This window comes from Scyliorhinus torazame, chromosome 3 (assembly GCF_047496885.1).
Source record: "Scyliorhinus torazame isolate Kashiwa2021f chromosome 3, sScyTor2.1, whole genome shotgun sequence".
In the NCBI taxonomy this organism is placed as follows: Eukaryota; Metazoa; Chordata; class Chondrichthyes; order Carcharhiniformes; family Scyliorhinidae; genus Scyliorhinus; species Scyliorhinus torazame.
In genome coordinates this window covers 182,868,849-182,894,098 of record NC_092709.1, presented here as the reverse complement: position 1 = coordinate 182,894,098, position 25,250 = coordinate 182,868,849, and the positions used below count along the sequence as shown (strand labels likewise).

General features: G+C 48.3%; 1 long non-coding RNA gene across 1 annotated transcript; it reads left to right on the top strand.

Annotated features, from left to right (window-relative positions):
• Window positions 1–6,128: 6,128 nt before the first annotated feature.
• On the top strand, window positions 6,129–22,839 carry LOC140408818 (uncharacterized). Its single transcript, XR_011940209.1, has 4 exons — window positions 6,129–6,249; window positions 7,688–7,884; window positions 11,352–11,415; window positions 20,862–22,839. It is a non-coding gene; the product is annotated as an uncharacterized lncRNA (long non-coding RNA).
• The last annotated feature ends 2,411 nt before the right edge of the window (window positions 22,840–25,250 follow it).

Sequence of the window (25,250 nt, the reverse complement as noted above, 5' to 3'; positions counted from 1 at the left end):
ATTAAGGGTGGATTTGAGGAAAATCATTTGTACCCAGAGAGTGGTGAAGATCTGGAATGCACTGCTTGGGAGGGTGGGCCGAGGCAGATTGCCTCACATCCTTTAAAAAGTATCTGGATGAGCTATTGGCATGTTATAACATTCAAGGCTATGGGGCAAGCGCTGGCAAATGGGATCAGGTCGGCAGGTCAGGTGTTTTTCATGCGTCGGTGGAGACTCAATGGGCCGAAGGGCCTCTTCTGTGCTGTATTATTCTGTGATTCTGCTGCACAGAGGTGTACAGCAACGTGTAGGAATCCAGTAGTTGGGGATTTGATAGCTAGGGGGATAGACAGGCAGCTCTGCTGCTGTTAGCATGAGTCATATATGATATTTGGTCTCCACGGTGCCATGGAGAGGGTGTATAATATTCTGCAGGCACAAGGGCAATAGCCAGAATTTGTGGTCCATGTCAAAATGAACACCATGATGAGACAGTGGGTTGAGTTCATACTGTCAGAGTTCAGAAGTGACAGAGGCGCTGGAGTGTGGTGACTACGGGATTTTCACAGTAACTTCATTACAGTGTTAATGTGCGCCTACTTGTGACAATAATAAAGATTATTATTATTAATTATTATTATTATGGAAGTTAAAAAGCCGGATCTCAACACGTAGTAATCTGGATTACTTCCCGTACTAATTCCTTGTGAGAGTAGAAATGGGAGGATATCAGATTAAATTAGGGCTGAAGCAATGGTGGAGGAGGGACAGCTTCAGATTCTGGCGACATTGAGACCAGTTCTGTTGGAAGGTGGTTCGGGATGGAGGGGCAGCACCTGTGAGGATCTGGGATCATTATCCTCAAGGGCAGGTTATCGAGAGCTGTGGTGGAGGGTATAAATTAATTCAACAGATGGTTGAACACTTAATGTAGTCGTAAAATGTAGAAACAAGGTGCACAGAGGCCGGGGAGAGACAGTTAAGGAGATTTGAACTCATTCAATGCAGAGTTACATTTGTGCCTTAGAGTTAGAAGTAATAAAGAGTTAGGTGGGATCATAGAAAACACAAAGAGATCAAAGTTAGGTTTGAAGTGCACATTGTAATACGGCCAGTAAAGTTGATGGACGACACGCACAAATAGACACATGGGAATATGATGTAGTAACAATAACTGAGGACTGGCTGATTATTCCTGGATAAAAGATATCAAGGCGTATATATCTTCCAAATGTTGGAGCCAGAGCCTCACGATGTTGGAGTCAAAAGCTGCGTGTGGAGCCTTGCGCAGCCAGTGAAGCCTCAACTAGGTGGACCATCCAGCAGCAGATACATGGCTACAGCAGCTAATGGTGCTTATTGAGGACCTGTGGGGGTGGGCAGTAATAGATGGATGAGAGACACAAAGAGGATGGGGTCTGTTTGCCAAAACTGCGGAAATATGAAAGTCTTGCGGGGTCTTGGGTAGGTGCGGTAGGGAAATGAAGTGGGAACAAACGCAGGGCAGTGGGGAAGAATTGGACTGTGAGTTTGGGGGTGGTGGGAGATGGTGCTAGGGGGAGAATGGGCCCAAGAGTGGAGGAGGTGCAAGGAGGAAGAATGGGAATGTGAGTTGGGAGATGAGGGGCGGAGGATGGACCGGGAGTGGAGGTTGCATAAGAAGAATGGGACCGTGAGTGGGTGGATTGGGGAAGGGGGGAAGGTGGTGATGCAGGGGTGACAATGGAACCTTGAATGCAGGAACAGGGGGTGGAGGGAGTGCAGAGAGACAGGGAGCCATGGGTGGAGGCGAGAGAGGTCTGTGGTATCAATTGTAGAATCCTGGGAGTAAAAGCAAGGGAATTGGCAGTATGATGGAATGGTTACAGTTAAAGGGGACAAAGGTATGTGTTAGATAGTGTGGGTGAGTATCCTGCAATGGTGGATTAATAATAATCTTTATTAGTGTCACAAGTTGGCTTACATTAACACTGCAATGAAGTTACTGTGAAAAGCCCCTAGTCGCCACATTCCGGCGCCTGTTCGGTACACAGAGGGAGAATTCAGAATGTCTAAATTACCTAACAGCACGTCTTTCGGGACTTGTGGGAGAAAACTGGAGCACCCGGGGGAAACTCACGCAGACACGGGGAGAACGTCCAGAGTCCACACAGACAGTGACCCAAGCCAGGAATCGAACCCGGGTCTCTAACACTGTGAAGCAACAGTGCTAACCACTGTGCTACCGTGCCACCCATAGCAGGTTAGGAGTTGGTTACGGCTGTTGGGAGCAGAAATTAAACACAGATCTTGGAGGTAGGAAGGAGATGCATGGACATTGGAACAGTGACTGGGGTGGGATTGTCTGGAGGGAGAGGATGTGGACATTCATCGTAATGAGCTGAAGGTTAATGCGAGTGGGTTTCAAAGGTGACTGTGTGGTGGGTGACAGTGACACTGGGGTAGATGGGGGGGGGGGAAATGTGGGTAACGGGGGAGATATCTGACGGGCCTTGAAGGACACCAGCAACATGGCTACCCCAGGCCAACCCACAGCCTTGAAGTCCAGGTGTGGAAATACTGATGGGAGCAGAGTCACTGGATGGGCGGAGCGGCAGGTCAGCGGAACTGGACAACTAAAGGGGAACCCCAGCATGTTGTTCTGACTCGGCAAAGATGACTGTTTCAAAAAGGCAGTGAAGGGCAAAGGAACCATTGTGTGTGGGAGACCTCTTGAAAATAATTTGCAAGGCCCACAACAAAGATTGATGCCTCTCTGCGCACGCATAACTCCAGAGAGACATAGACCCAGGCAGGGCTGTCCCGTTGAATATAGGGGGTACGCACAGGTATTACAGTGAGTAGACACAATGAAAAGATAACAGCTGGCAGATGTCCTTACAGTGAAACTAGTGTGTATCGACAATCAGAAACGGTAGTGCCCCCGGGCCTCCATAGTGAGATCGGTACTTCTTCATTGTACATTTCGTACCACTGAAACAAGGTACTCCTCTGACATCTACGCAGGGGTGGAGGAAGTTTGCTCACCACTATGTTCAGCTGCCTTTCATGCCTTTGGTGAGCATCCTCTGGAGCCTCAAGATCTGGAGAGAACTCAGCCTAGTTTGTGTTTCCTGCTCTGGGCAGGTGCACTCTCTGCAGTCCAGAGGCCAGAACTGATGGAGTCCCAAACAAAGGGGAATTGGCACGGTCAGGCACCCTCAAAAAATCTGGAGGTCCCAGATGTGTCAGCGTGACGCTTCTCTTCTCTTTGGGTGCCGAGGATCCCTCCCTGACTCCTTGAGGGCAAGGGGCAGCGCAGCCCCCTCTCGCATAGCCACTGCAAAAGCTTGCTCATGCCGACAGCGATGAAGTGCAGGTCTGCATGCATCTCTGGCAGAAACTGGTTATTCCATTGGTCAAGGTTCTCCGTGATGTCAGCCACTCTTCCCATGGAGACTTCAGTATGCGCACATGATGGTGCCACTACATCAGCTAGCAGTCAGACAGACTCCTCTGCCTCATGTATCACTCTGTTGATGCCCTCTGACACCACTACCTGATGTTCCACACCTCTTGCTGCATCTCCAGCATCTTTCTAGGACTGCTCCCAGGGCTGGTGGAGGATGTAGGTGACTGCGATGATGGCTTTACATGTGCAACATCTTTGTTGTCCTCATCATCAACCCTCTTCTGTGGGGTGGAGCTGGTGCTGGAGTTGAGTTCGGGGTCAGGCCTCACCCTCTTCTTTCCGGCACCTGTAATTGAAAGAAATGTCTGCCTCCAATGATAAAATAAAGCAATATTTTTTAATGTCCCAATAATTTTTCTCCTGGGTTGCAAACAGGAGTGTCCTGGAGATTGATCTTCAATTCTGGAGACTCCAGGCCAATCCTGGAGGATTGGCAACTCTAACGAAGGCCAATCGATGCTCAGCAGGTTCTGCTGCAAATTGCCAGAGACTATTCAGTTGTAAATGAATTGCTGGCTAATGATTTCCTCTTCTTGTGTTTTCTCCCCGCCTATGTGCTTGTTTGTGAAAGAGGCTGCACAGGTTTTTATTGGATTGTATCAGGTGCCTGGGTGACCTTCTCACATCAGAGTCAGACTCTGCCATGCTCTTTGACAGTGATAGCAGGTTGTGTGGCTGGCCTTTCAGGTTTGCAAAGCAGATTTAATGCTGGGCTTTGTAAATAAAGGCAGCATGTGCATAAATTATGTTAACCCTGTAAGAAGTTTTAGCTTAACCCCAGAGCGACATGGGACGGGATTCTCCAATAATGGGGCTATGTCCCCATTCCTGCGTCAAAACGTAGGCGTTTCACTTTGGACTTTCTAAAGTCCAGAGTGATTGTCCTAGCTGAAGGGGGCTCGCAGGGCCCCGGAGTGCTTCTCGCAGCTCTGGGGGAGCTGCACCTCTGGTCGGGAGTCCACGCATGCGCACAGCGGTGGCCTGTGGCGACTGCGCCGTGTGCGATGGTGGACTCACACCGCGGACCGGCCCCAAAAATATAGGCCCCCCGAGATCGCGCACACCCGCGGATCGGTGGCCCCCGATCACTAGCCTGGCCGTCCGTGAGGCCCCCCTGGTGAAGGAACAACCCGCCCCCCACCAGGGCGGCCATGGACTGAGTCCGCAGTTGTAGCCTCCGCCGGCCGTTCCCGACAGGCAAAACGTGGTTAGAACCACGCCTTCGGGAACTCGGCCAGTTTTCCTGGCAGAATCGCTTGTCAATGGCCCCCTATCCACGCCGCGTAGACTGCACTCGCGTGATTCACGGCAATTCTCTGGGGACCGGAGAATCGCGGGAACGGCGTCGCGCTGGATTTCGCCGTCAATGCCCAATCTCCGCCCCCACACCAATTGCAATTTCGGCTCGGAGAATCCTGCCCATGTGTCCAATTTTAAGTACCACACTTTGGAAGGATGTGAAGACTTTGCAGATAGCACAGAGGAGTTAACTAGAATGGCTCAATTATAAGAATTTAACAGATATGTGGATAAACAGGAGAAGCTGGGACTGATTTCCTGAGCACAGTGAAGGCTGAGAACAGATTTGATAGCGATGATGATTAGATAGTGGGTGCGATTCTCCAGAAAGGTTTCTCAGAGTTGTAGTGAGCGGGAATTGCCACGAGCTTCCCGGCGCTCTGCCCAACGAGGCCGGCAATGCTATTCAACGTTAATTGATCCAATTAACGAGGCCTCACAGCCTTCTCACCACCAATGAAGGCTCACCAGCTGATTCGCCGGGGCCGCGCTCGCCAGCCCCCCCCGCTAACAAGGTCGAGCAGCACTTAAGCTGCACTTGCTCAGCCAACTCTATCCAGCTCGCAACAATGGCGCCGAGAAGACCTGCCCCAAGATTCAGGGACACTGACCTGTGGAGGTTGCTAGACACAAGGGAGACCGGGAGGGATGTCATGTTCCCCCGAGGGTCTAGGAGAATTAGCCATAGGGCAGCTAGTGCTGCCTGGGGCAAGATGGCGGCAGCTGTGAGTGCCGGGAGTGTGACCAGGAGGACTGGCCTCTAGTGCAGCAAGAAGGTCAATGACCTACACCGGGCAGCACGAATGGTAGACACAATGCCCCCCCCCCCCTCCCCTGAGACACCTCTGTAAGTTTTTCGGGCAACACCAACACCTACAAGGGCTGTAAAACACACATTGGCCATTTTAAATGGTAGAAGTGGCCACGTTTGGCTGCAGAAACTGGCTGTTTCTCCCAGCAGGCTCAGCCCCCAGTCGAATTCACAAACGGTCAGAGCCCAGACGGGCTGCTGATTAGATTAACTGAAACACAAAGGGAGCAGATGACATCACCAGACCAGACCCGCATTGAGATTGGAAGTTCGATACCAACCACAATGGACCTGGATAAGATACAATAGACACGATAATGGGGCTATCCAGCAGTAAGGAGAAACCCATCTCCATGATGGGAAAGCAATCTGTAAGCCCCGGTAAAGTGATTAGGAACATCGATGGGGCCCATTCATACTGGGCAGGGCAGTCTATAGACTGTGCTATCACTGAGGCTGATAACAATCCAGGACCATTGTTCTTGCAATTGCCGATGGGGGCGGAGCTCACGGGACTTTTTGAAATCTGAACTTTAAAAAGTGTGGCTTGGCAGCCTTTTCGTTCTTTTCTCTTAGGACCCGCATGGCAGCTCTCTTTCTCTTCAGACTCTCCTGGACCGAGTTACAGACAGCAGTTTTTTTCACAGCACGCAGCCAGCCCAGAAGGTCAAGCTCGACTCAACTGAGTAATTTATAATCCAGGATTGTGAGTATTTCCTAGTAATTCGCGAAGTTCCCGAGGGTAACATAGCAGTTGAGGCTTTGTGGGAATGGTGGGTGCATGAACCTTTCATAGTGGAATACATTGCTAATACTGTTTACAGTTAGAATTTCCGTTGTGTCCGTTTAGTTCTTATTCCCATAGTCATAGTTTATAGAGTATAAGGTACCTACATGTTGTTTTCTGGTGTTGATGAGGTTTAATCTTGGTGGCTAATAATAAAGAAATTCTCCAGAAACGGCACGATGTCCGCCGACTGGCGCCCAAAACGGCGCAAATCAGACGGGCATTGCGCCGCCCCAAAGGTGAGGAATGCTCCGCATCTTTGGGGGCCGAGCCCCAACCTTGAGGGGCTAGGTCGGCGCCGGACGTATTTCCACCCCGCCAGCTGGCGGAATAGGCCTTTGGTGCCCCGCCAGCTGGCGGAGAAATGACATCTCCGGGCGGCGCATGCGCGGGAGCGTCAGCGGCCGCCGACGGCATTCCCGCGCATGCGCAGTGGAGGGAGTCTCTTCCGCCTCCGCCATGGTGGAGACTGTGGCGGAGGCAGAAGGGAAAGAGTGCCCCCATGGCACAGGCCCGCCCGCGGATCGGTGGGCCCCGATCGCGGGCCAGGCCACTGTGGGGGCACCCCCCGGGGCCAGATCGCCCCGCGCCCCCCCCCAGGACCTCGGAGCCCGCCCGCGCCGCCTTGTCCCGCCGGTAAGGTAGGTGGTTTAATTTACGCCGGCGGGACAGGCATTCCAGCAGCGGGACTTCGGCCCATCCAAGCCGGAGAATCGAGCGGGGGGGCCCGCCAACCGGCGCGGCGCGATTCCCGCCCCCGCCGAATATCCGGTGCCGGAGACTTCGGCAACCGGTGGGGGCGGGATTCACGCCAGCCCCCGGCGATTCTCCGACCCGGCGGGGGGTCGGAGAATCTCGCCCGTTATTTGAACTCGATTGGAGTCCATCTTGCTCTTTCATTTTCTCATCAGTTATCTCTGGTCGGGACACAATTTAAATATCCCTTACCATAATTCCGGAGTCGATAACCGAGGGCACTCTGGGCGATTCGAACCCGTCCACTCAGGAAAGGCTGCCAGGTAGTGGTTAGGCAGCAGTTTTCCTTTTCTCTCTCTTGGGGGGGGCGCTACTCTAGTGAAGTAGGCGCAAAGTGGCCGTTGTTCCACCGGGGAGAGAGAGAGAGCGAGAATCACTCGGGCATTGGTGGGGTTTGGGCAGCGGAGAAATCCCAGAATAAGCCAGCGAGTGGAGTTAAAAAGAGGGAGCCCGCTACACCTCCCCCTCCCCCCCCCTCACCCCATGGGAGCATCTACCCCCTCCCTCTACGCTCAGACCCCCAACCCTTCCTCCACCCCCTCCCCCTACAACTCCCCCCAAATGATGTGTGGCTAATGGTGCCCTCTCTGTGTCTCCTCAGGAAAAGTTCTCCCACAACCGTTGGAAGAGGGCCCAGACTGGCGGGGACATGCCAGACTTAAGAGTCCTCACCTCCTTCGAGGAAAGGGCCCTGGAGGTGACTGGTGTGGCCGAGGACAGGGTGGTCACCAACTTGGAAGCTGGCGGAGGTCTCCGAGGCGAGGAACCACCGGACTCCACCCGGAGGACCTGTCACATGTGAGTTGTCATTGCCTTACTGACTGGCCCATCCCTCCCACTGACCACATGCCCATTCTCCCACAGGTCCTCCAGCCGGTGGTGCCGGCCCATCCTGGGCGGCACACTCTTCGGCTCCCAGGAGACCACCTCACTGGAGAGTTCTGAGGATGTCACTGTAATAGTCATGGCACAGGAATCATCCCCACCCTCCACCAGCGCAGATACACACAACATGGTGGGAAATGTTAGTGATCAGGCTTCTGGGGCACAATATGGTGAGAACCACACTGCTGCAGATGAAGGCAGGAGCCCCCAGGCGAGACAGCAATTGGAAGGCTGCCGGACATCAGAACCCAGCTGGGTCCCTGCCTGATGCTGGGCCTGTGGAACATGGTTACCCGGAGCTGATGGAGACGTTAGGGAGCGCTTGGAACATTCAGAGGGAGATGTCAGCGACACTCCAGCATGTCCATAGCCACTTGGAGGAGCCCCAGAGGCTACAAGCACAGGCGATGTCGTCTGTAATGCGTGGCACTGAGGCCAACACTGTTAGGGTGCCAACCGCACTGGAAAGCCTGGTGCACAACGTCGGCACCATTAGTGAAGGTGTCCAAGCTTCGCACCGTCGGTGACTGTCATGGTTGAGGGTCTCGGCAGAATGTCCGACTCGCTGGGGGATGTCACCCAGCACCAGGCTCACCTTGATGAGATTCTGCAGGACATGTCCCGCTCTCAGATGGCCGAGGCGCCGCGGAGCTTTTCCCAGTCACAGGTGGGCATTGCTGAGGCACTGCAGAGCACGGCCCAGTCACTGAGGAGCATCACTGAGAACGTCGACACAATGGTGCAGACAATGGGGAGCCACCAGGGCTGGCAGAGCTAGATGATGCAGGGGCAGCTGTGACTCGACCCAGCTGCCCCTCCGTCCCAAGGTGAACCCCAGGGCCCTATGGGCACCAAGCGGGAGGAGGAGTGCAACCTGGATTTGTCCCATGTCGTGGCGACGGTGGCCACCAGCTCCCCCGAGTTCCACCCCTCTAATCTGGTCATGTCTCGCAGCCAGCACACTGGACAGGGTGGCACAGCTGTGCCTAGTGAGCCGCGACCCTCCGGCCTCTGAGCCCCCAGAGGACACCCGCCTGGGCATTGAAGGTCATGGCATGAAGTAAGCAACCACTGCCTCCTGGGGACACACCTAGATGTAATGGTAGTGCTAGGAGGACAAAGCACATCAAGGATCACTGAGGGCACCGGGGGAGAGGGTAGGGTGGAGGTGGGGGAATGGGCTGCACCATCGGGTGGTTGGGGAATTGTCAACCACAATAAACACTTTGTGCACAACCACTATTATGCCCCTGACACTTCTGCAATGTGGGCAGTCCTCCGAATCTTGGCCCATCTCTCCAGGCATCTCCCCCTCCCCGGGGCACCCACCACCCACCCACCATCCGGCCATGGACATGTCCCTGGAGCTGTGTCCCATCACCTGGTTGTTCCGATGTTGGCTGCTGCAAGTATGGTGCTGCCTCCTGTACAGTGTCCATGCATCAAGGTGTGATTGGGATGCTAGACCATGACTCCCACATGCTACATGTCACGTCATCCACAGGAATCCACTTGGGTTGTGTGAAGTGCTCACTCAACCATGATTGCAATTCCGTATTAACAATAGCTTTCAGCTGTGCGGCCAGAGACCTTGGCAGTCGACGGGGGCTATGGGTCATCGGTGGGGCAGAGGGGCAGGGACAAGAGTTGCCCCTGGAACGGTTAACATTATCCCGGAATCTGCATGGTGGTGCCGCGAGCGGTTGCCACCCCCCCCCCACAAAGCGCACCCCCTCCCGCCCTCCCATGGTGGCTCACCACTGCAGAGCGGTTGCCACCCCACCCCCCACCGAGCACTGGGGTGGCAAGCCCAGCACCCTGGGCTCTTTGCCTGTGAGCAAAGATGGCTACTCACCTCCTCGGCTCCCCGTAGAGCCCCTTCCGCCAGGAGGGGTACTAATTCAAAAGGAGTACTAATTGGCGCCAGCATGACCACTTGCCGGGGAGGCCGCAGAATAATGGGAGGCCGGTGGATATGGGCTCGCTCTCATTGATTGTATGGAAATGAGGCATAAGTGGCGATAATTGGTTTCTCGCCTTGTTATGGAGAGATCCCCATTTCATCTACGGGAGCGGGCCGGTTGCATCGTAAACTGTTTGGTGCCTGGCACGGATATCGTTTTTGGCCTCTCCTGCTATTCACCGGCCTCATTTCGCTTGAACAAGAGCGTAACAAGGCTGGAGAATCGCACCCAAAGTAAATAAAAAGAGGGGACGGGATTTTCTCACCCCGGAGCTGGGCCGGAGAATCGCCGGGACCGGCTCGAATCGCGCCACGCCGCCCCGACGCCCGACGCCGGTCCACCGATTCTCCAGAGAGCGGAGAATCGGCGCCATTGGCGCCGGTGTGGTCGGTGCTGCGCCAGTCGGGGGGCTGCTCTACGGGGCCCCCCCCGGCGATTCCAAGCCCAGGATGGGCCGTGCGGCCACGCCAAAAAAGCCAAGTCCCGCCGGTGCCGTTCACACCTGCTCTTACCTGGCGGGACCTCAGCGTGGATGCATCCAGGGGCGGCTGGTGGGAGGTGAGGGGGGTCCGCTGTGGCCTAGCCCGCGATCTGAGCCTACTAATCGACGGGCTGGCCTCTCGGGTTGGGGGCCCCTTTTGGTCCGTGCCGGCCTCTGTAGCCCTACGACGTGTTCCTCGATGGCGTTTATGAATACTTAGCCTCAGGATCAGAGAATCCAGCCCAGGATGCTTCCAGTGGTTGAAAGTCGATAATCAGCGGGCACAAATTTCAGGTGAGTGGTTAAAAAAACATGTTCTGAAGAAGAGTCATATTCAATTGGAAACGGTGGGTAAGATTCTCTGGCCTCCTCACAGCATCTTTCTCGGTGCCGGGATCGTCTGGTCCCGCTGCTGATAATGCGATTTCCCATTGAATTCACCCCACACCATCGGGATCTGTAGCGGGGATGCACCGTTAGCAGGCCTGGAGAATCTCACCAGCGTGCACAGCCGGAGGATTTTGCTCTATTTCTCTTTCCACAGCTGCTGCTGAATATTTCCAACACTTTCTGTTTTATTTCAGATTTCCAGCATCCTCAGTAATTAGCTTTTATTTTATTATGATATTGGCAATGAACGTGCTCCTGCCGTGGCCATTGATCATGGATGGCCTCAACTGTGTGGAAATCCTGGTGCAATTTGATATTGTGATATTTTCATCAGAGGGATTCATTCAGGAAGACAAAAGCAAAACCCTGAAGCCAGCAACTTATAGAAATCAGTTTAATTTTGCAAACTTTAATGAAAATAAAATGTGTGTTATAAAGGCTTTAGATTTTTTTTTCCCCAATTACTATCATGGAAGTGTTGGGATATCAGGCAGAGATGCCAGTCACCACTCTGTATCCCTAATTCACTATGTTTGCACACACAGGAAAAGGGACCAAACTAGAGGAAGGAAGCTGTTCCGGAAAACACGTGGCAGTTTCATTATAAGGGTAAAGTAAATGAGATGATATGCTAATGCGTACATGTATAGCTATTCTCAGGAGTTATACATGGTTTATTATCACGTTGGTAAGCCAAACATTGTAGGCAGCTTCATTCTAAATTTGAATGAATCATCATTTATAGGAAGTCCTCTGATTTTTAATGGACATAGATTTATGATCCAGTTTCTTTTTCAAATGTTTTATCATGCAGTGTGAAAACCTCAGTGCAATAGGGTGAAAGCAGGATTAGTGTTGAGTATGCTGGCTACCGAGTGCAAGGCCGATTAACCCCTAGTTGTAGAACTTGTACCAATCTCAATTTGAGATTGGTACAGTTCTATAATTTGTGACATAGAGCTCAGGCTTGGAGTTTGAGCCCATGTCCCTTAGAATTCAGTGGGCAGGATTCTCTGATCCTGTGGCTAGGTGTTGAGGCCGTCGTAAACACCGTCGCATTTCACAACAGCGTCAACAAACCCTCAGGAGCAGCAATTCCGAGCCCCTTATTAGGCCAGCACAGCACTGGAGCGACCCACGCCGCTCCACCTTCTGATGCCGGCGTCAAATGGGCGCCGCGGGTCTGCACATGCGCAGTGCGACCGGTGCGAATGCACACATGTGCAGTGCGACCGACGCGATTGCCCGCATGCGCGGTGGCTCCCTTCTCCGCGCTGGTCTGACGCAACATGGCGTAGGGCTACAGGGGCTGGCGCGGAGCAAAAGATGCTCCCAGCCCAAGAGGCCGGCCTTCTGATTGGTAGGCCCCAATTGCGGGCCAGGCCACAGCGGAGGCCCCCCCCGGAGACCGTCTCCCCCTCCCCCCACCACCAGGCCGCCCCCGGATGGATGCACGCCGAGGTCCCGCTGGGTAAGACCACACGTGGACGGCGCCGACCGGACTTGGATTTTTTTTACGGCCCTCGGCCCATACCAGGTGGAGAATCGCTGGGGGGGGCCGTGTAGAGTGGCCCCCGACTGGCGCTGCACCGGCAGCGCCGTGCCAATGGCGGCGATTCTCCGGAGAATCGGCGGACCAGCGTCGCACGATTTACGCCCGGCCCGGCGATTGTCCAGCCCGGCATGGGCTGATGAATCCCACCCAATGACTTTAAGCAGAGGGGGGTGGGTGTATCAATGGATTAGCATGGGAGGCAGCAGGGACAAGATGGTGTGGAAATAGTTTATATATTTTTGGATGGATACTTCAAGGCTTTTATTTTTTGAGACCAGTCAGGGGAATTACAATAAATTTTATTTTCCTATGTTCCTGTATTCCTCATCTGCTCGCAGGTTTGCTGGTTTTCTTAGTCAATGTGCACACTGTCAATCATTTACTGCCAATCTGGGTGGGTATTTCTTCGCACAGGAAAGTGGTTTGAAAGAGAACCTTTGTTGCTCAACTTCTAGAAGAACCTCCAAATCTCCAAACAAGCAGGTTTCTGTAACCCGGCCTCTGTAGATGTAGCCACGATAGACCAGTGGTGGTGGGAGTGGATGTTAAACTGGTGTATGAGGTGCTAATTGAATGGACTGTTTTGTCCTGGATGGTGTTGAACTCCTTGGTTGTTGTTTCAACTGCACCTATCCATAGAACATAGAACAGTACATAGAACAATACAGCACAGAACAGGCCCTTCGGCCCTCGATGTTGTGCCGAGCATTGTCCGAAACCAAGATCAAGCTATCCCACTCCCTGTCATTCTGGTGTGTTCCATGTGCCGATCCAATAACCGCTTAAAAGTTCGTAAAGTGTCTGACTGCACTATCACAGCAGGCAGTCCATTCTACACCCTAACGACTCTCTGAGTAAAGAACTTACCTCGGACATCCCTCCTATATCTCCCAACCTGAACCTTATAGCGGTCGGAACTCCAGTGGTCGGTATTGCATTGTATTCCTGACTTGATCTCTGTAGATGGTGGGGAATCTTTGGGAACTATTTTTGCAGTGAAAACCTAAATATATTCCTTGAAATAAATTATTGCACAGCTTCAAGAGCTGCAGCTGTGCACAATTCCTGCTCCCCTCTGTCAGCCTCCAATTCATGCCAGAAGCTCCTTATGAATAGGTAATGAAGCTAATCTCAGAAAATCCTCATTAGCCGCTCTTCATTTTGGCGAGTAAACTTCATCCTTTAATGTTCAAATCATTTGATTAAAAGCAGAACAGATATAATTATGACACATGATTTAGTGCATCGAAGTACCTCTGCCAAAAGCTCAATTTACATAGAATTACATATAAAGCACGCCTCAGAAATAGGCCATGTGGTGAAACTGGTCCATGCTTGTGCTCACTCACGTTTCCTGACTTCATCTTGCCCCAGTAATATATCCTTCTGTTCCTTTCTTATTTACCTACTTATCCACTTCCCCTTTAAGTGTATCAATATTATTCACCTCATCCTCTTCTGCCCAAATATCTTTCTGAATTCGAAAAATAAATCAAATAGCTTTCAATATTAGCATCACCGTTGGAGACTTTGTTGGGAAAACACAGTTATATATGTACATTAGGAAGTACTGGCTAGCACTGAAACTAAAAGAATATCCGTTTTCCATTCATATGGATCATTCAGTAATAGTCTCCTTAATGCACTCATGCAAGAGTGCTGATGACCAATTTAAAAAGGAACTCTTATCGCAAATAAACTTCATTTGTTTGTGTGAATATACTGTTTAAAATGACATTGCAACTCAAAGTTGATGATTACTCCCAAGTCTCGAGGGAGCACTTTAATTTAAATTTTTATTGGAATTTTTAAATGATCATCCACGTTCTCCAATCCCTGTATTGTCTTGTCCATCTCTAATATCCTCCAGCCTTGCCAGATATCTGCACTCGTCTAATTCTGTCCTCTTGCGTGTTCCTGACTTTCACTGCTCCATCTCTGACAGCCATACCTTCATCTCCCTAGGCCAAGAACTCTGAAATTCCCTGATTAAACCACTTCAGTACACTGATACTTTCTTCCCATTTAACATGCTTCTTAAAATCCACCTCATTGATCTTCTTTGGTCTTCTGCCCCAATATCCCCTTCTGTGATTTGGTGTCAAATAAAATTTACTAAGTGTAGTTATCCTTGTGCATTTTGACATTTTCACTGGATTTTACACACCTGACCATGTGTGTTTGCAGAGGGGGTGGGGATATAAAATATATTGGGTGCCCAGCCCACCTTCTTTCCCCCCACACTTGACCTGTTCCCCAAAATACGTGAGGGTGGGTAAGATACCGACTAGGCCGCTTGCTCTTAAGGCTATTGAGACCCTTAACTGTCCAATGAAGTTCAATTAAGGGTGTCAATATGCACCCACTGCTATGAAACACTGGGCACAGGCAGGTAGGCCAGAGTGCAAAGGCCATTTTTGAAACTGCTTCTTTGAAATGGCTGGAAGGAGGGGTTCATCAATCAAGGAGGGGCCTGTATGCATCAGGGACACCACTTCACCAGATTTAACCTACCCTTAGTTCTTCCCCAACTGCCGTCCAAAACCTGCGCCCACCCCCCTCTCCCTGCCCCCCCACCTCACCACCCCTCCAACCCCTCCTTCTCCCATTGGCCCTCCAGTCCTTCTCTGCCTTCTAAGCCTGGGACTTACATGCCATGATCTTCTTCTGGCACCTCCTTGTAGTTCCAATCAGATTGGTCGCATGCTCTTGCAGGTCAATCTTCCTGCCCACTGAGGGGCAAAACCCTGACCGTCAATCTGTTGAGCCCTCACCCAGCATATGACCACTGTGAGGCAGGGTTATAAGTTAAAAATTCATCCTTATGGGGTGGGGTGTGGGGAATGAACAGTCCATGCCCCCTACCTGTGAAATCAAGCCCAATAAGTATTTACTTGAAATCAGCAGCCTTAGCCAAAATCCAGGACTTGGTTTCAATCTTTCAGCACAGAATTGTGAGGATGTGAACTGAATTTGGGTTGTGTGGTCTGACGTGTGCAGTTTACGTAAATTCATAACATGCACCAGTATCGATCGTTCGGCTGAAATAAAAACACAAAATGATGGAAATCGTCAGCAGGTCTGGCCGCATCTGTGGAGAGAAACAGGATGATGGGTAGTGCCTGATCATAGTAGTTTCCCAAGCAGATACACTGGATCCAGCAGATGGGTACAAAGACACTCATCTTCTATACCCAGCAAACCATCATCTGGATGTAGTTGCTGGCTTACCTGAGGCCCAGGAAGCACAGGCCTCCACACTTAAAGTTTGAAAAGTAGAAGAACAATGGGGCTCAGAGTCTATATCAAATTTAAAGCACCAAGTCACCTCCTTCTCACTCACCTTCTCACCTCAGTTGAAGGCATGAATGGGCACTTTGGAGGGAGATTTGATTTTGGATTTTTAAGATTTTAAACTCTTATTCGGCTCAAACCCATTCACATAACTTCTTTTTTTTATTTTGACTTCTAACTTTGCATCAACGTCAAACTTACACTTGTCCTGTCATCTATATCATCAATATAACTGGTAAATAATTGGGATCCCAACACTGATTCTTGTGGCACTCCACTAGTGACAGTCTACCAACTCAAAGTAACCTGTTCATTTGTACACCATGTTATCTGTCCTTCAACCAATTCTTTATCCAGGCTAATATATTACCCCAACTTTCCTTGAGCCCTTATCTTGTGCACCAACATTTTGTGTGACACCTGGGGCAAAATTCTCCCCCAACGGCGCGATGTCCGCTGACAGGCGCCAAAAACAGCGCCAATCAGACGGGCATCGCGCCGGCCCAAAGGTGCGGAATGCTCCGCATCTTTGGGGGCCGAGCCCCAACATTGAGGGGCTAGGCCGACGCCGGAGGGATTTCCGTCCCGCCAGCTGGCGGAAATGGCGTTTGTTGCCCCGCCAGCTGGCGCGGAAATGCGGCGCATGCGCGGGAGCGTCAGCGGGCGCCGACAGTTTCCCGCGCATGCGCAGTGGGGAGAGTCACTTCCGCCTCCGCCATGGTGGAGGCCGTGGCGGAGGCGGAAGGGAAAGAGTGCCCCCACGGCACAGGCCCGCCCGCGGATCGGTGGGCCCCGGTCGCGGGCCAGGCCACCGTGGGGGCACCCCCCGGGGTCAGATCACCCCGAGCCCCCCCCAGGACCCCGGAGCCCGCCCACGCCGCCTGGTCCCGCTGGTAAATACCAGGTTTAATTTACGCCGGCAGGACAGGCAATTTCTGGGCGGGACTTCGGCCCATCCGGGCCGGAGAATTGAGCGGGGGGTACCGCCAACCGGCGCTGCCCGAGTCCCGCCCCCGCCCAATCTCCGGTACCGGAGACTTCGGCGGGGGCGGGGGCGGGATTCACGGCGGCCAACGGCCATTCTCCGACCCGCTAGGGGGTCGGAGAATGACGCCCCCTATCACATGCCATTTAAAAATCCAAATATACCACTGGTTCTTTTTTATTTGCCCTTTAGTTATTTCTCAAAACATGCCAATAGATTTGTCAAATGCTATTTCCCATCCATAAAAACATCTGTTGAATAATATCATAATTGTTGAACTGTCCTATTACCACAATATTAATAATAGACTTAAATTGAAACTGAAAGCAAATTATTTATTCAACATCACCTATAAAGCAATGTATGCAAGAAGGAGCTTTATTAAAAGGAGCTTCATTGAAACAAATGCCAGTTTTGCCTTTAATGCAGCACTTGCCTGCTATGCAACTTTTTTGAATCTTGCTGGGCTTCAGTAGTGACCAAAATTATATCTTGTCACTATATCAGCTTTGTAATACTCCAACAGTAGCATTTAAGATAAACAAAGCCATTTCTGACTCCTCTAAAGTGTTTGGTTTCACCAGTTGTACTCTCAAACTTAGTCACACCTCTGCAGAAAAATGTGTTGGAAAAGCTTATTGATTATGTTCAATGCCAGGACTTCTGTCAAGGATGTCTTGCCATTTTATTTTCTGACAATGTCTCATTTGTCGTTTCTAATTTTGGACCAGTTAGAATATTGCTGAAAGGTCAATTACTTAGTTATTAAGTCCATGTTCTTTTACCAATTACTTCAAAATGAATGAAATTAAAAAATATATATTTTGTTGCTCACCACACCTTACAAAACAAGACAAATGTTTTCACAGCTAATTTGTTAAAGGGGATCAATGATTGACAGAAGAAGTAGTCGAGGAAGGTAATGTGACTTATAAAATCATGGGAAGAAGTGCAATACTACTGCCTATAATTGTGATTGTGAATACCTCACAAGTAGTAATGACTAATGGTAAATGTTTGAACAGTTTTAGTCACTCCTTTCACTTATTTGTGAGAGGATAAGTGCAACTGAGATATCTGGAGACAAACTAGTTTTCCTGTTTTGAGAGCTGAGACTTCTCATTGCAGGGTGCATATTTTGATGCTTAACATGCGAATTGTAATAAAATGGTGATAGTTTTGAAAAGAACTACCCTGATGGTTTGCCACATGCTCTATGTTTAAAATTCACAAAGGGAAAAACAAAATCCTCTTTGTTTAACTCATAAAGTGACATATTTTAGGGATTCTAATTCAACATTACTTTATTGAGAGTGAGTTGGGGTCTGGATTTTTATCCTCGAGGCTGTTATGATTCCAGTTGATGTTATAACTGGATGGGAATATCCCAGAATGGAATCCTGGCTTACTTTTTTTTATAAAACGGGGAGGAATCTATATATGGTAACATTATCATACTCAAGTATTGTGTTTCTCTTTCTTCTCATTTCCCATTTTCAACTCAGAAAACAATGTTTCATTTAAGTCTACAGAGCAATTGTCCTTTTCGTCACTTGTAGGCAGAGTTCCATTCTCAAGCCCACTTTGCAATTTCACATGTTGGAAATTTGCCATTTTGATTTAACAGAGTCAAAATGTAATTTTTGTACATTAACATCTTTCTTTTGTCAAAATCTCTTTTAGCTGTTTCAAGAATGTTGTTTAGATGCTTCTTATGTTCACTCAAACTGTATTGTACTCTTGCTTTATTTATTCTTTGAACTTTGTGTGATCTTGTTCTTTCTCCCAGTCCCATTTCAAATGAGTTATTTTCAATTCTGTTTGAGCCATGCCAATTACTTCCTCGCTTCGTAGCACGTTCTAAACCTTCAACTATTTTGTACAATTTCTGAACTATCTCAGTCCAGTTTTTAGTAGAGTTTGAATGGTCTTTGGCAAACTGTTCACTTGCCTTTCTTCCAACCACTACATCTTGTGTAGTATCATATGCAAGCATTTTCAAATTAGTGTCTCTGGTTATTGACTCAGAAAGATAATTTTCCTGAACTCTCAGAGCCCACCTTCAGACAGAAAGGGTGTCCTCGTGTCTGCTGACAGGAAGAGGACACACCCCAGCCTGATCAAAGCAACCTGCATAGAGGTTGTAGGGGAGGGCAGAAGCTTTGGGCTCGTCCAGTGAAACTGGATTTAGAGCTACAAATGCCTGAATGACGTTGTGAGATCTGTAAGGGTGGGTGTGACATGGACATACATAGAAGATTATGTGAAAGGTCCAGAAGGGGATTGTCTTGCATGTTCTCCAAATGTGTGGGGCACACATGGCATTCTACAGGGCCCCGGGGCCTTGAATAGGGTTTTGTTTGGTGGAGGTGTGGCGGGAAGCCGAAGGTGCAAAAGGCACGCTGTTTAGTTGACGCAAATAATGTTGAGAAATGTGAAGCCTATAGGGTACTTATAGCCCATGCATGGGAAGGAGTGATTGTACAATGAATAAAATCATTCCATTGTACCATTTTAATTGGAGGAGGAGGGGTGTGCAACTCCAGGCAGAGACGCAAGACTGGAGGTGGAGTGCCAAACTAAGTGACCATACTAACTCCCACATTAATCTCCTTCTCATCTTTGCACTACATGTTCCCACAGTACTGTAGAAATAATAATCTTTATTAGTGTCACAAGTAGGCATACATTAACACTGCAATGAAGTTACTGTGAAAATCCCCTAGTCACCACACTCATGCGCCTGTTCGGGTACACTGAGGGAGATTTCAGATTGTCCAATTCATCTAGCAAGCACGTCATTCGGGACTTGTGGAAGAAAACCGGAGCACCCGGAGGAGAACATGCAGAATCTGCACAGACAGTGACCCAAGCCGGGAATTGAACCCGGCCCCTGACGCTGTGAAGCAACAGTGCTAACCACTGTGCTACCATGCTGCAATACATCAAGGAAGATACCCAGATGCCTGAACAACCTCCAAATCAAACAGAAGCTTGCAATTACAGAGTCTATCACTCCTCTGAGAGCAGTGCAAATCAAAGTGGCTCTGAACACAAGACTTTCTGTCCAAGGGTGGCCTGTAATAGGAATGAGGGTGGGTGACCCCAGAGGTAATGTGGGGTCAGCGACAGATCCGGTGTGGTTGGGCGACATGGGCAGATATAAAAAACAGTCCCAAAGAAAAGCCAAATTGTGAGTTAGGTTAGTCCATGCTGCCTATCATAGAATTTACAGTACAGAAGGAGGCCATTCGGTCTATCGAGTCTGCACCGGCCCTTGGAAAGAGCACCCCACTTAAGCCCTCACTTCCAACCTACTGAAGTGAGTTAACTTTTTTTGTCAAATCATTAAAGGTGGAGTCAGACAAAAAGTCACGTTCGAATAATTATTTATTGACTCGAATATCACAAATAAAACATTGGGCATACACGCATTTAACAGATAAAGTCAATGTTTTCTAGCAGTTTGAATAGAAAATCATTCACAAAGTTTAAGTAATTTTGTAGCAGAGGTTCACAGGCAGTTCTATGTATCAATGTAAACCACCAGCATTGCTGAGTTAGTATTAGATCAGAGTTTGAAATTGATACAATTGGTAAGGTTATTTTCAGGGTGAATCCATAGATGGCTGTCAAGATAACAGTGAGTCTATTGAATAGCTCGGATTCTCCGTGCATAATTAACAATGTTGCAGATGAGTGGCAGGGCTGTGACAATCACATTCCTTCCCTGGGATACAGGTATTAGCTTCATCCAGTCAATGTAGCAGGGTTCCATTTTGACTATTGGTTCTGACTGAACTTGTCTTACACACAAGAATTGGTATTTCAGCTGGTTTCACATTTGCACTTGCAGAGTTATGCTGCACACTTCCCTTGCCCTGTAGATAGATGTTGAATATGGTTTTAGAACATAGAACATACAGTGCCGAAGGAGGCCATTCGGCCCATCGAGACTGCACCGACCCACTTAAGCCCTCACTTCCACCCTATGCCCGTAACCCAATAACCCGTCCTAACCTTTTTGGACACTAAGGGCAATTTAGCATGGCCAATCCACCTAACCTGCACGTCTTTGGACTGTGGGAGGAAACATTATCTTTCCTGAATATACACACATTGTAAAAGTATCTTCTGTCCTTGAAAGTAGTTTAGTTCCGTGTTAGCTTTGTCTAATGATGCTTCTTTGAAGCAACTTGAAATATTTTTACTCTGTTAAAGGTATTATACAAAAGGAAGTTGATGTTGTGCAGAAGACAAAGGAAAACCTAACTACAAACAGAAACCACATCGAACAAAGCAATTCAAAGAGAATCTAAAAATGAATACCTGGTGCAGCTACTGACTGCAGATGACAGACTTACTTTTAGTGTTACAACTCCTGTCATCTTGATGAATGGCACCTTGTCTTCACAGGAACAGAAACAGTTAAATGAAATTTCAACAGCAATTCACAGTTCTAGTACACTGGTTCTTGCTCTTAGCACATTGAGCTTGGGTTGATATGGACTGGGCTAAGCAGAATAACTAAATCACATTCAATTTGATAGGTCATCAAAAATTAATGAATGCAAGTAATTTATTCTAAATGCTACATTACAATTGTTACTTCCCGAATCGATCACAAAATGGGAAGCACAAAATAAAATGAATAAGCTGGTGTATTGATGTACAACATTTAAAAAATCTATATATATCTAATTCTGAATCAAATTTATGACAATATTTTGCTAATTTATATCCAAAATTCTCAAAAGATAAAAAAGATTTTTTATAAGCTGCAAGTTGAAATATATCAAATATTTTTTCTTTCGCATGCCTAACATATTCTTTTAATATTTTCAGTATGGGAAGGATACATAATTTCCATGAGTTATATATGCTTCTAATAGATTATTGGAAGAACTATTACCTCAACCATTAATCATTGTAGAAGAGAATATTAATGTTAAATTGACAACAAGCTTTAAATTCTGTTTTCTTTATAATCCTGCACCCGAATACTGCATGATCCTGGGTTGCTGATGGAACTGTGGTTTAAGCACACGCAGTGATTTATAACATATTTGCTTCAGATATCTTGGGTATCAATATTTCATAATCTTTTAGTCAGTTTCCCACAATTCAATCAACATTAGATTGTAAACATTCTAAAATATTACCTTCATTTAACTTTTTAGTCTTAAAATCCACTTCCTGCCATGGCAAAGATTTTGTTTTAGAAAGCAAAGTCCTTGGGACTATGACACTGTTAATCTCCATTACAATGCATACTTTCATTTAAATTCCATTTCACAGTCAATTGCCTGTCGTCAATTGCAATTATTTTAGCAATGACTAAAAACAGATAACACTGTAGTGCTTAAAGTCATTGTGATTATGTGCACCGCCTTTCTAGACAATGTTGCTTTTTACCCCAGCTCGTGTCAAAGAGGTATCAGCGAATGATTAATCTTTCTAAGTAAGTAGTTTCCTTAGAGTAAACAAACATATGTATGGCAGTGATGTATGGGATCAGATATCTACTATAATTGCAATGGGCTTTATCAAGAAAACTAGATAGGGTGACTGGAGAGTGGTCACAACCTAAAGTTAATGTACCCCATTCCTGGAAAGGTAATCAAAGGCACTCCAAAGGGTGGGGATTATATTAAATGTCAGCTACAAAGCTTTGCATCACATTTGAACTTGTAAATTCCTTTAAAATCCAGATTGATTCCTGAATTCTAATTGCTCTTTGCCATTTACTCATACTACAAAGAACATGAGCCAGACATATCCATAGTTGACATGAACCGGTAAAATTGAAATACTTTACAAGTCAGTACATTCAAAGGACATAGAAGAGCAATCAGCAATCATATCCAAGTAGTAATTAATACTGAGGCATATGTTTAAGGTGGCATGGAAGTGTAGTGATCTGTACACCTGTACATACACCTGCACATACACCAGGGACTGCAGCACAGATGTGACAGCCACAGCATCACTAGAGGGAGCATCAGAGATGGGTATAAAGGGTCGAGCCCAAGGCAGGATCCGCCTCTTTTAGAAGCACAGAGCTAGTGAGCAGCAGCACACAGGGATAGCTTAGCATCGGCAGTTTACCTTAGTTTCACTGGTGATACCTCGTGACTGTTTTACATCTAGTTGAGCTCTGGAAGCAGAATGAACCCTTTGAATAAAGTGTTAGTGTTAACTGTAAGTCTACAGTCGTTATTCAGAATTAGAGAATAACATATAGTACTAGGAGTGGTTTCCGCAAGCCAGCTAGACACCAGCAAGAGAAGAGAACTTAAACTAGACATTCGACCAAGGAAGGCCTCGCAGCATTCGGACCCTTCAGATACCAATCGGCACGATGGACCCAATCCAACCTCCACGCCTGCTCCAGACCACTGGTAATATGCATTCCAATTGGAAACGTTTTATACAACAGTTCAAAATATATCTAGAAGCTAAGGATCTAACCTCAGCATCTGATGCCAGGAAGATAGCCTTGCTCTTATCCCTGGCAGGTCCACAGGCATTAGAAATATATAATTCCTTTAACTACCTGGAAGTGGAGGACAAGGGCAAGCTGGAAATAATCACCAAAAAATTTGAAACCCACTGTCAATCTGAAGTCAATGAGATATTTGAAAGATTCAAGTTCCCCAGGCGTTTACAAAAACCGGGAGAATCTTTCAGCAGTTTTGTAACTGATTTAAAATTACTAGCTCAATCCTGCAACTTTGAAAACCTCCGTGACTCCCTCATCAGAGACCAGATAGTCAATGGTATATCTGATGAGGGACTTAGAAAATCCTTATTAAAATGAAAAGACCTAATCCTAGAAACAGCCATGCAAAGATGCTCTACTTATGAAAAAAGTAAAGAAGAATATGAGGAGTTTACTTACCGGGACCAAGGCCTTCACCAGGAGGTCGAGCCCGTCAAAATGGTGGCCCAGGCTTCCAGAAGGCGCTTCTTGAACGGCAATCCCGCGCGCGCGAACCTGGATGCAGGCCACACACATGCGCAGTTCTTCCGAAGATTTGACAAAGAGTGTGGAGAACAGCGTCATGATGTGTCCCTGCTGTGGACACACCCACTTAAAAGGGCAATGTCCAGCTTCTGGAAAACAATGTTTAAAGTGTGGCAAATACAACCACTTTGCCTCACAGTGCAGAGCTGCACTGCAAATGAAGATAACAAGACAGAAGCTCATGAACTTCAACGTAAAAAGCATAGACTCAACGGAGCACAAAAAAACCAATGATGAGTATTCCTCGGATAAGGACAACCTCGCTTGCGACAACTCGTTTGGCGTGGACACGATCGAGACAATTGAGGAACATGACGCAACAATCGCCACGCCTCACCCGCTCAACAGCATTGATTCCAGCAGTGAGTGGACTGCGACTGTGCAAGTCAATGACTTTCCATTAGTGTTCAAGCTTGACACTGGGGCCTCAGCTAACCTCCTCACTAATAAGGATCTCCATTCGATTCCAGGAGACCATGAAATAATACCCTCTGCATGTTGGCTGAAAGACTACAACGGCAATCAGATCACCTCAAAGAAATCGTGCCATCTCCGGGTGAACAACAAGACGATACGCAAGCAGCTACGATTCAAGATTTTGAAACGACAATAAATCATCACTGTTAGGCGCTCAGGCCTGCAAAGACTTGCGGCTGATGCAACGCATTTACATGCACACCAAGGTTCCATCAAGCCTGGAAGCTAAAATGCAGAGCATGCTACAAGAATTGCCCCGACGTATTCAAAGGCATGGGCACCCTACCCTGCCAATACAAAATCATGCTGAAGACAGACGCCAAACCCTTCATTCAGCCGCCCAGGAGGGTTCCAACTGCACTGCGGGAGAAGTTGAAAGCGGAACTCAACAGACTGGAGTCACAAGGCGTAATATCGCGAGTCACACAGCCGACTGACTGGGTTAGCTCCATTGTCTGTGTTAAGAAACCTTCTGGGATCTTCGTATATGCATAGACCCGAAGGACCTGAACCAGAACATTCGCCGGGAACACTACCCCATCCCCAAGCTTGAAGAGATCACATCTGAGATGGCGAATGCTCGTATCTTCACCAAACTCAACGCCTCGCAGGGATTTTGGCAGATACAGCTCGATGACTCGAGCAGATTACTGTGTACGTTCAACACGCCATTCCGACGTTTCTGCTTCAGTCGCATGCCCTTTGGCATTATCTCTGTGTCAGAGATCTTCCACAGGATAATGGAGTAAATGACCGAGGGCATCGAGGGTGTCAGAGTCCATGTGGATGACATCATCGTATGGTCCACCACTGAAGAAGAACCTCTGTCGTCTGCAGAAGGTGTTTCAGATGATTCATAAATACGGTTTGAAACTGAACCAGGCAAAATACACATTTGCGAAGGAGTCTGTTACCTTTTTGGGTGACACCATATCAACTCAGGGTGTCAGCCATGATGAGGTGAAAATCGCTGCAATATGGATCATGAAGACGCCACACGACAAGAAGGCGATGCTACGATTTCTGGGCTTCGTCAACTTCCTCGGCAGGTTCATCCCAAACCTGTCCGCACGGACGGTAGCTTTACGCAATCTCCTACGAAAGAC